General features: G+C 51.3%; 1 long non-coding RNA gene across 1 annotated transcript; it reads right to left on the minus strand.

Annotated features, from left to right (window-relative positions):
- Nucleotides 1–210: 210 nt before the first annotated feature.
- On the minus strand, nucleotides 211–5,533 carry LOC127309976 (uncharacterized). The gene is made up of 4 exons (XR_011747741.1): nucleotides 3,565–5,533; nucleotides 2,243–2,328; nucleotides 498–1,009; nucleotides 211–321 (listed from the first exon to the last, which is right to left on the minus strand). It is a non-coding gene; the product is annotated as an uncharacterized lncRNA (long non-coding RNA).
- Between the last annotated feature and the right edge of the window lie 5,506 nt (nucleotides 5,534–11,039).

Consider the following 11,039-nt stretch of genomic DNA (forward strand, 5'->3'; position numbering starts at 1 on the left):
GCATGGCCCCACACATCTGAATAAATAAGCTGAAGAGGAGTTTTGGCTACATAATTTGACACTGAAAAGGGTAACTGATGACTCTTGCCTTGGCCGACAGCATCACAGATCGCAGTGTTCTTTATTACTAGACACAAATGGAAGATCATGACGACGAAGCACATGACGAACAATGGGAGTGGCAGGATGACCAAGGCGAGAGTGCCAATGTGATGACGAAGCTCGCACAAGACCGAGAACATGGGGGGCGGCAGGCACATCAAGGGAGTAAAGACCATGGCGACTCCAACCTCTAAGAAGAACGTCCCGCGTGACCCGGTCCTTGACAAAAAAATGAAAAGGGTGAAACTCAACAAAGACATCATTATCAAGGGTGAGCTTTTTAACAGACAGTAAATTGCGAGTGACCGAGGGAACACGAAGAACATTACGAAGATGAATGGACTTGGACGTACGGGTAAGAAGGGATGCCTGGCCAACATGGGAGATGTGCATACCTGACCCATCAGCGGTGCGAACCTGGTCGTGGCCGGTGTAGGACTCCCGCGAGGTGAGGTGAGAGAGATCATGTGTCAGATGATCAGTAGCGCCAGTGTCCATGTACCACGTGGAATCAACAGGGTATGACGAAGTAGATGTGACGCCCCGGAACCGGTACCATGAGGATTCCAGCGATCCCGCCGAAATCCGCACGATATCGATTCTGAGACGCCCTCCGACACGACGTGCGCGACGAATCACACACGTGATGCCAGAGGAATTAACACGAGCGGTAACATTACAACAGGATTACAATAGAGCCCACAAGATACATATATTACAACAACGACTCCAACGAGTCAAGATACAAATATACAATACAAAGATCCGAATCATACAGAAGATCGAATACATCCGAGTACGGACAAGATACAAATTGGACTAAGAGTCCTGAAAATAACCAGCGGCGTCCATAACCCTGCCCAGGCCAAGCCGGAAGGGTAACCTTGCTAACGTCGTCATCTCGTACCTGTCAAAGTCGGGCCATCGGTTGCCGACAAAAGGGGGAGGAGACAAAAAGAAAGGAAGGCGAGGGTAAGTACCATTGGCACATACTTGCGAGACAAGACCAGCTATGCTCGCTGGTGGGCGGTATAAACTTCACCCGGCTATATGTGGAGTTTAGCGGCAGCAAAGCTACTATCCAATAGAGACACGCTACAACATCCGTCTACTCAGAGAAGATAAGAGAGCGCACAAGGTAACAGTTCTATACTCTGCAAACATAACCCAGCCAATGCGATCCCCCTTCGCCAAGAGGTATTGCAAAGGCACACACACTTTTGAAAGAGTTTTATTAGCAAATTATTAACAACAGGAAATAAGGTGTAAGTTGTTCTATGATCGAGCTATACAATTCCAAGTCGTCCATAACCGCGGACACGGCTTATCGATAAGATGTACACCCTGCAGGGGTTGCCCAAATGTAACCATACGCATGCTCGACCCACTTACGACAGGTGGATGTCTCACAACAAGACCGTTCCCAGTTCAACAAGAAAGTCTAGGGGGCCACCCGACTAAGCTACCCGTGATTTAAGTCCGCCCGTACTCCGAAGCGGACTCAGGGTTTGCGTTAACGGCTAGGCGTGCAAACCACACGCTTCGCTAAACGTTCCGCGGGGTACAGTACAGAATATAAACACCCGAAGGCAACAGGAAGTAAACACCCGAAGGCAACAGTAAGTAAAGCATGGCATACATGGCATAGGCAAATAAAACCAAGGTTGTGGCCCCCTTTTCAACTGACTTGAGAAAAGGTAAAGGGTGAGGGGGGGTCCCAATAATCATCCCCACGCATGGGTAGAGCGCTCAATCTCGGAACAGATAACAAGAACTCGGGTCCTAGGGGACATTAGCGAGTCAAAGTTCCGATGCTTTCGCAAAGGGGCTCACAGATGCCTCTGCTTACAATTTTAGTTGTTAACAATAAAGTAAAGTGTGATTATCTCCAACAAATGATATAGCATGTGATAACCTCCCAACAAGATATCCCGAACATTTCGAGATATCAACAAAACCCTAAACTCGCCTACGACTCGCAAAGCTGTCAAACAACAAACAATAGGTAGGGCGAGGAGGTGTATCTCGGACATATAGGTAACAGGTGGATAGGACACGTGACACAACAGAATCGCAACATAAGGATAGCAATAGATCAAAAGAGCATGTAAAAGTAAAATAGGTGAAGGGGTGGGCTCGCCTGTGAAAAGCTGCAGGAGAACTTGTCGGAGAACTCGTCGTATCTCACCACACCACTTCGTGATCCTATCCGGGAAGAAGCAAATGCTGGAACACACAACGGATGCGAACTTACTACTACGGATGAAGAACCAGCATGATGAAGATGATATGCATGACATGGCAGATATGGTGCAATGCAACTTATTCATATTAATCGGAGTCGGAACCCCGGACAAGCAAATTAGGTTGGAGTTGCATTTTCTACCGATAAATTTAAGTGTTGATTAACATGGCATAGACATGGCAAGGGTGAGCTACTTCAAAGTTAAACGGAGCGGGGAAACCTTAGTCGGATATCCGAAATACTCCGCATATATGTTAGGTGAACATGCATAACTATCACGTCTCGACACGATGCAAGAAGCAAACACATGTATGGATGGCAAATTCATGATCCTTATGTTTTTGTGATTGAAAAGGACATAAAGTTTGTTTGATTTGGATTTATAAAAGTGCATTTTTAATTCATTTGAAAAACCATCTGTTTGTGCAAAAGCTGAAAACTGAAATTGAATTTTGAGCCGGAAAACATATTCTCGGAACTGATGCTAGCCACAGCCATAGACATGTGGTTCCATGGCCACGTCAGCACCCAACGTGCAAGAAACAAAAAAGGTTGGATTTTATGCGCGCGCCAGGATTCGAACTCTGGGCTACACGGTTGAGGATCAGGGTTGCTGCCAGTGGGCTGCTGAATCAGATTTGATCATATACAGGGTGCAGGCGATGTAAAGTGTAGAGGCGTGGTTAACTGAAGAATGAACACTACAAACTGAAAACATGACAGCTGGTGTTCCTGTAGACAGATTTTTGCACGGATATTAAAGTCGTGACCGCGACAAACATCGGGCACGGTTTTGTGCGAACCAAAAACAAAGATGGAGCTGGTTGTGGGGAGCATCGAAAGGAACCATTGGCTCGTGCTGAAGTGGTCTGGGACGCCGGTGAACTTCGCCGGAAAAACGGATCAGCGACGAGACGCTGCCAGCTGAAAACTGAAAACTGTTTCTGGGTCGAACTTTGAACGAAGATGGCGACGTCTATGCTGCACGGTTTGGGACGATTCAAAAACCAAAATGTAGCCTGTGCTGTTGTGCATCCAACGGTACAAAGATCTCGAACGGAGGTTGTCTGGTTCGCCGGGGATCTTCGTCGGGAGTAGCCACCGTGAAGCAGAACAAAAACGGGACCTTTTGTTTCGAAAACCACTCGATCTCGTTCTCTCGCTCGACGTCGCAGAGATTCATGCAGAGGGGAAAGCGTGGTGTTGATGCTGCTCACCCAGGGTTGCTCGACGACGAGGAAGAAGCGGCAGAGGGGCTCGCCGGCGTTGAGGAAGAAGGTGGCCGGGTGGTAGATGATGAAGACGTGGACGAGCTCGAGCTGCTGCCGGCCTTGGCGTCCTTGAGGAAGACCAGGATGAAGAAGGCAGGGACGAGCGACTGGCCAGCGGACACGCAGCGACGAGGTGCAGGGCCTGGCCGTCGCGCTGGGTCGATGATGTCCGCGACGAAGACGTCGGAGAGCAGAGACGTTGAGCATGAGTTGCTGGAGCGGACGGCGACGGTTGGAGGCTGCTGCGGACGCGGTTGCAGCGGCGCGTGCTGGGGCGACGGAGAGACGCAGACGTGGCCGCGGCGTCGACGCTTGGCGAGCTGGAGGCGGACGACGGCGGCAGGTCGATGTCGACGCGCTGCAGCCCGCGGGCGCGAGCGGCGGGAGTCATGCAGGGGAACCGGGCGTCGATGAGTTTGTACACGCGCGGCTGCTGGCACGCGCGAAAGGGCGGGGACGGATGCATGCTCGTCTTTGTCCTTGCAGACGCCGGGATGATCTTGGGAGCGGAGAGGATGAGCGAGGAGAAACAGAACGGGAGAGAGTGGCGGCGGGGAAGAGGACTAGCAGGGCTAGGGTTGCAGGGTAGGAACAGGGAAGATTTATAGGATGGATGCGGACATCCTCGGACGTCCCATCGAGTTTCATGGCGACGTGGAGCGTGGGGATCAGCGCCGTACGAAGAAGACAACGACAGCAGGAAGCAGCAAAGGTTGTTGGTGGGCTGTGGGCTGAAAAGAGTAAAGCCCAGAAAGGAGAAAAGATTGGTTACGTGGTGCTGCTCTCTCTTTTCAAAACGCTGCTTAGTTTTGCTTTGAATTGCAAAGCAGATAAAAGAAAGAGAAGAAGAGTTTTTATTTTAAAATCCTTTTAATTCTGAAACTGTTTTGAAAACCAATTTTAAAAGAACAAAGCTAGAACAAATAAATATCATTTTGAATTTGAAACCATATGAGAGGGAAAAACACAAAATAATTAGGATTTATAAAATAAATTTTATTTAGTAAAAACATGGATGATATGATGCATGATGCCATGATGATGCACAAAAGAAAAAGAACAAGCAGATCTATTAGGGGTACTATCCTGGGCCGTTACAATCGACACCACTAACAAGGAACCTCGCCCCGAGGTTCCACGCCATGGTACGGGGGAGAGAGGTGAACTAGCGGATCTTCTGGCGCATCGTTGATCTTCACCCGACCTTGAGGTGGAACCTTCTTCTGACGAACTGTTGGTCTTCTCGACACCACTAACAAGAATTCTTGCTCCACGTAGATCGGCGACACCACTAACAAGAAGTCGTTGTTCCGTTGTTGATGATGCGCTTCCGTCGGGATCCTCCAAAGATCGAACCTAATAGGATAAAGGCATAGATCGTCCAACCCACGTCGAAACCTAAGACTCGGAAAAACTCGGATAAGAGAGAAGACTCAAAACTCGCAAAGGTAAGAGGAGAAAGAATAAAGATAAGGAGAAAAATAGAGCTAATCAGATCTATCCAACGAATTTTCAGAAAATAGTTTTCACACTAAACACAACAACGTCTGTTGGCAAGGTTATCCTACAGGCTGGACTAGTGGGGTACCGTCAACCTGAGGCTCTGATACCAACTTGTGACGCCCCGGAACCGGTACCATGAGGATTCCAGCGATCCCGCCGAAATCCGCACGATATCGATTCTGAGACGCCCTCCGACACGACGTGCGCGACGAATCACACACGTGATGCCAGAGGAATTAACACGAGCGGTAACATTACAACAGGATTACAATAGAGCCCACAAGATACATATATTACAACAACGACTCCAACGAGTCAAGATACAAATATACAATACAAAGATCCGAATCATACAGAAGATCGAATACATCCGAGTACGGACAAGATACAAATTGGACTAAGAGTCCTGAAAATAACCAACAAGGCCCATAACCTCGCCTGTGCCAAGCTTAAGGGTAACCTTGCTAACGTCGTCATCTCGCACTGTCAAAGTCGGGCCATCGGTTGCCGACAAAAGGGGGAGGAGACAAAAAGAAAGGAAGGCGAGGGTAAGTACCATTGGCACATACTTGCGAGACAAGACCAGCTATGCTCATTGTGTATAAACTTCACCCGGCTATATTTGTTTTTTAGCGGCTTCAATGCTACTATCGTATAGAGACACTGTACAAGATCCGTATACTCAGTTAAGATAAGAGAGCGCACAAGGTAACAGCTTCTATACTCGCAAACATAACCCACCCAATGCGATCCCCCTTCGCCAAGAGGTATTGCAAAGGCACACACACTTTTGAAAGAGTTTTATTAGCAAATTATTAACAACAGGAAATAAGGTGTAAGTTGTTCTATGATCGAGCTATACAATTCCAAGTCGTCCATAACCGCGGACACGGCTTATCGATAAGATGTACACCCTGCAGGGGTTGCCCAAATGTAACCATACGCATGCTCGACCCACTTACGACAGGTGGATGTCTCACAACAAGACCGTTCCCAGTTCAACAAGAAAGTCTAGGGGGGCCACCCGACTAAGCTACCCGTGACGAAGTCCGGCCGTACTCCGAAGCGGACTCGTGGTTTGCGTTAACGGCTAGGCGTGCAAACCACACGCTTCGCTAAACGTTCCGCGGGTACAAAGATGTAATATAAACACCCGAAGGCAACAGGAAGTAAACACCCGAAGGCAACAGTAAGTAAAGCATGGCATACATGGCATAGGCAAATAAAACCAAGGTTGTGGCCCCCTTTTCAACTGACTTGAGAAAAGGTAAAGGGTGAGGGGGGGTCCCAATAATCATCCCCACGCATGGGTAGAGCGCTCAATCTCGGAACAGATAACAAGAACTCGGGTCCTAGGGGACATTAAACACGTGACACAACAGAATCGCAACATAAGGATAGCAATAGATCAAAAGAGCATGTAAAAGTAAAATAGGTGAAGGGGTGGGCTCGCCTGTGAAAAGCTGCAGGAGAACTTGTCGGAGAACTCGTCGTATCTCACCACACCACTTCGTGATCCTATCCGGGAAGAAGCAAATGCTGGAACACACAACGGATGCGAACTTACTACTACGGATGAAGAACCAGCATGATGAAGATGATATGCATGACATGGCAGATATGGTGCAATGCAACTTATTCATATTAATCGGAGTCGGAACCCCGGACAAGCAAATTAGGTTGGAGTTGCATTTTCTACCGATAAATTTAAGTGTTGATTAACATGGCATAGACATGGCAAGGGTGAGCTACTTCAAAGTTAAACGGAGCGGGGAAACCTTAGTCGGATATCCGAAATACTCCGCATATATGTTAGGTGAACATGCATAACTATCACGTCTCGACACGATGCAAGAAGCAAACACATGTATGGATGGCAAATTCATGATCCTTATGTTTTTGTGATTGAAAAGGACATAAAGTTTGTTTGATTTGGATTTATAAAAGTGCATTTTTAATTCATTTGAAAAACCATCTGTTTGTGCAAAAGCTGAAAACTGAAATTGAATTTTGAGCCGGAAAACATATTCTCGGAACTGATGCTAGCCACAGCCATAGACATGTGGTTCCATGGCCACGTCAGCACCCAACGTGCAAGAAACAAAAAGGTTGGATTTTATGCGCGCGCCAGGATTCGAACTCTGGGCTACACGGTTGAGGATCAGGGTTGCTGCCAGTGGGCTGCTGAATCAGATTTGATCATATACAGGGTGCAGGCGATGTAAAGTGTAGAGGCGTGGTTAACTGAAGAATGAACACTACAAACTGAAAACATGACAGCTGGTGTTCCTGTAGACAGATTTTTGCACGGATATTAAAGTCGTGACCGCGACAAACATCGGGCACGGTTTTGTGCGAACCAAAAACAAAGATGGAGCTGGTTGTGGGGAGCATCGAAAGGAACCATTGGCTCGTGCTGAAGTGGTCTGGGACGCCGGTGAACTTCGCCGGAAAAACGGATCAGCGACGAGACGCTGCCAGCTGAAAACTGAAAACTGTTTCTGGGTCGAACTTTGAACGAAGATGGCGACGTCTATGCTGCACGGTTTGGGACGATTCAAAAACCAAAATGTAGCCTGTGCTGTTGTGCATCCAACGGTACAAAGATCTCGAACGGAGGTTGTCTGGTTCGCCGGGGATCTTCGTCGGGAGTAGCCACCGTGAAGCAGAACAAAAACGGGACCTTTTGTTTCGAAAACCACTCGATCTCGTTCTCTCGCTCGACGTCGCAGAGATTCATGCAGAGGGGAAAGCGTGGTGTTGATGCTGCTCACCCAGGGTTGCTCGACGACGAGGAAGAAGCGGCAGAGGGGCTCGCCGGCGTTGAGGAAGAAGGTGGCCGGGTGGTAGATGATGAAGACGTGGACGAGCTCGAGCTGCTGCCGGCCTTGGCGTCCTTGAGGAAGACCAGGATGAAGAAGGCAGGGACGAGCGACTGGCCAGCGGACACGCAGCGACGAGGTGCAGGGCCTGGCCGTCGCGCTGGGTCGATGATGTCCGCGACGAAGACGTCGGAGAGCAGAGACGTTGAGCATGAGTTGCTGGAGCGGACGGCGACGGTTGGAGGCTGCTGCGGACGCGGTTGCAGCGGCGCGTGCTGGGGCGACGGAGAGACGCAGACGTGGCCGCGGCGTCGACGCTTGGCGAGCTGGAGGCGGACGACGGCGGCAGGTCGATGTCGACGCGCTGCAGCCCGCGGGCGCGAGCGGCGGGAGTCATGCAGGGGAACCGGGCGTCGATGAGTTTGTACACGCGCGGCTGCTGGCACGCGCGAAAGGGCGGGGACGGATGCATGCTCGTCTTTGTCCTTGCAGACGCCGGGATGATCTTGGGAGCGGAGAGGATGAGCGAGGAGAAACAGAACGGGAGAGAGTGGCGGCGGGGAAGAGGACTAGCAGGGCTAGGGTTGCAGGGTAGGAACAGGGAAGATTTATAGGATGGATGCGGACATCCTCGGACGTCCCATCGAGTTTCATGGCGACGTGGAGCGTGGGGATCAGCGCCGTACGAAGAAGACAACGACAGCAGGAAGCAGCAAAGGTTGTTGGTGGGCTGTGGGCTGAAAAGAGTAAAGCCCAGAAAGGAGAAAAGATTGGTTACGTGGTGCTGCTCTCTCTTTTCAAAACGCTGCTTAGTTTTGCTTTGAATTGCAAAGCAGATAAAAGAAAGAGAAGAAGAGTTTTTATTTTAAAATCCTTTTAATTCTGAAACTGTTTTGAAAACCAATTTTAAAAGAACAAAGCTAGAACAAATAAATATCATTTTGAATTTGAAACCATATGAGAGGGAAAAACACAAAATAATTAGGATTTATAAAATAAATTTTATTTAGTAAAAACATGGATGATATGATGCATGATGCCATGATGATGCACAAAAGAAAAAGAACAAGCAGATCTATTAGGGGTACTATCCTGGGCCGTTACAGTAGACCCCTGGGTCGCGAGAGCCGCTTGCTTCTCATTACTGCGGCCATCATTCCCAATACCAAGAAAGTCCTGCTTGAAGCGTCGATGGCACCGAGAAGCAAGGTGGCCCTCAATGCCGCAAAGTTGACAGGGGACCTTGGTGCCACAGCCGGTTTCTTGCCGTGCACGGCCGCGGCCAGCAGTTGTTGCCGTTGGGGCGGCTGGGGGCCGGCGTGGGCTGCGGCGAAGGCCCACCTGCGCGCGCGGCCGCCGGGGGCCACGTCCACCACCGCGGTAGGCCGCGTTGGCTGCGGCATCAGAGGGACCATCAGGACGCATATTCAGTCGACGTTGCTCAGTATTGAGAAGGCGAGCATAGAGCTCGCGAGGCGGAAGGGGAGTGTCCCGACCGTTGATGTTCTCCACGAGGGCCTCATAGTCTTCATCAAGTCCGTTGAGAAGGAAGGAGGTGAACTCCTCATCACGGAGAGGCTGCCCAATAGAAGAAAGGATGTCCGCCATCTCCTTGACCTTATTGTAATAGGTGGACATGGAGGAGTCCAGCTTCTTGATTTCACCAAGTTTAGTGCGGATTGCCATAGACCGAGCCATCGACTGCGAGGAGAAGCTAGAGTCCAGCGTGGCCCAAGCGTCGCGTGAGGACGTAGCAAAGACAACCATGCCCGCCACCGAGGGAGTGAGCGAGGACTGGATAGCGCCAAGGATGGCTTGGTCCTGGGCGACCCAAAGGCGATGCGCCGGGTTAGTGATAACCATCGGAGCACCGTCAGCCGTTGTAACCTGAATCACAGCCGAAGGGCACGGCAGTGTCCCATCAACGAAGCCCTCGAGATAGTGGCTGCGCAGAAGAGGCAACACTTGGGCTCGCCACAGAAGATAGTTGTCGGCGTTGAGCTTGACCGTCAGAAGATGGGCGAAGTGGAACGGAGCAGCAGGTATAGCCTGGGCAGCATCCGGTACATGCCAGCGAGCACAGCGGCAGGGACGGCAACAGGCGGCGTGTCCACGACGGGTGGAGGCGGCGGCGGAGAGTGCGGCCCATAGGAGAGGGGCGGCATACCATAGAACAAGGGCTGGCCATATAGACCAGCACCATAGGGCACCAGGGGCGCCGACGCGGCTTGCGACGGCAGCGGAGCAGCGGCGCCGGGGGACGCCGAAGCCGTGATCGGCGCAGAGCAGCCGGGCCGGCGTGTAATACGCAGCGACGGAGCTGGGGCGGTGCCGAGGGGCCGGGCGCAGAGGCGGCGCCGATGGTGGCGATGGAGCCCGGCTAGCGGGGATACCAGGGTGGAGAAGGGCACCCAGCGCCGTTGGCGAAGATCGAGCCCGCCGCACGCGTGGAGATCGGCGGCGGAACAAGGGGCGGAGGAGCGGTCCCGGCGAGAAGCGCCGCGAGGAACGGCGACACCGACGCGGTGGTGGAGGCGCATTGCATCGCGGGAAGCAGACGACGTAGTCGACGCGATGGAGACCGAGGCGGTCGACGCCGGCAGGCAGCGACGGCCGACGCGGGACAGGAGGCGCCCGACGACGCCGCAGAGGTGGCCGGCGTGCTCGAGGCGGAGGGAGACGAGGCGAGGGCGGCCGACGAGGTGGCGGCGGCCGATGCGGTGGAGAGGGCGGCGGAAGTCATTGGATCGGTTTAGGTCTTGATACCATGTAAAACAGGGTTTGGGAACGCTCGACACCCAATAGGGTTGGCGTAGGGTTTATATTTATAGTGTACAATATGTACAATGTTACAGGTATAATACACAGAAGCTCTACGTACATATACAGTCTAACAAGGTGCAGCGCGGGGACGACGGTGTCGCCGGACAAGACGGAGATGAAGGCGCTGAGAAAGAAGGAGTTCTCGTGCTCGGTGTTGGGGAGCTGGAACTCGCGCTCTAGCCTTGGCACCATGACGGGAGCTCGTGTAGCTCAGCAGTGACGTAGAGTGAGGTCGGTGTCCGAAGAAAGTTTTGGGATCTGAATTGAGTTCGA

The sequence above is a fragment of the Lolium perenne genome, chromosome 6 (genome assembly GCF_019359855.2).
Source record: "Lolium perenne isolate Kyuss_39 chromosome 6, Kyuss_2.0, whole genome shotgun sequence".
Lineage (NCBI taxonomy): Eukaryota > Viridiplantae > Streptophyta > Magnoliopsida > Poales > Poaceae > Lolium > Lolium perenne.